The sequence below is a fragment of the Morone saxatilis genome, unplaced genomic scaffold (assembly GCF_004916995.1).
Source record: "Morone saxatilis isolate NCDOM2014 unplaced genomic scaffold, NCSU_SB_2.0 Contig4, whole genome shotgun sequence".
Classification (NCBI taxonomy): Eukaryota; Metazoa; Chordata; class Actinopteri; family Moronidae; genus Morone; species Morone saxatilis.
In genome coordinates, this window is record NW_023339984.1 from 17,904,400 (window position 1) to 17,904,797 (window position 398).

The window sequence follows — 398 nt, forward strand, 5'->3', positions numbered from 1 at the left end:
AATAGGCGCCCTGTGGCTGCAGACACAGCAGGTGGAAATATGTGTGTGTGTGTGTTGCCGTACATTGTTAAATAGGGGTACAACATAACTTGCATACTGTTATTTCCTACCCAAAAGCCAAAAATTAGATTAGATTAGATTTAACTTTATTGTCCTTGCACAAGTAGAAAAAGTACTAAGACAACGAAATGCAAATATTGTGATTAGAACAACTAATGCTGTACTTAAACAACTGTAACAACTGTAACTGACTGTAAGTCCAAGTTAATTTGGATTTTGTTGATTTATTTCAAAATAAAAGACGTGTGCATTTACACTGAATCATGGGCTCATCTGATCATCTGATCATCTGTATCTCCACAGCACGTCCCTGTCACAAAGCTCTTCATGGTCAGGCC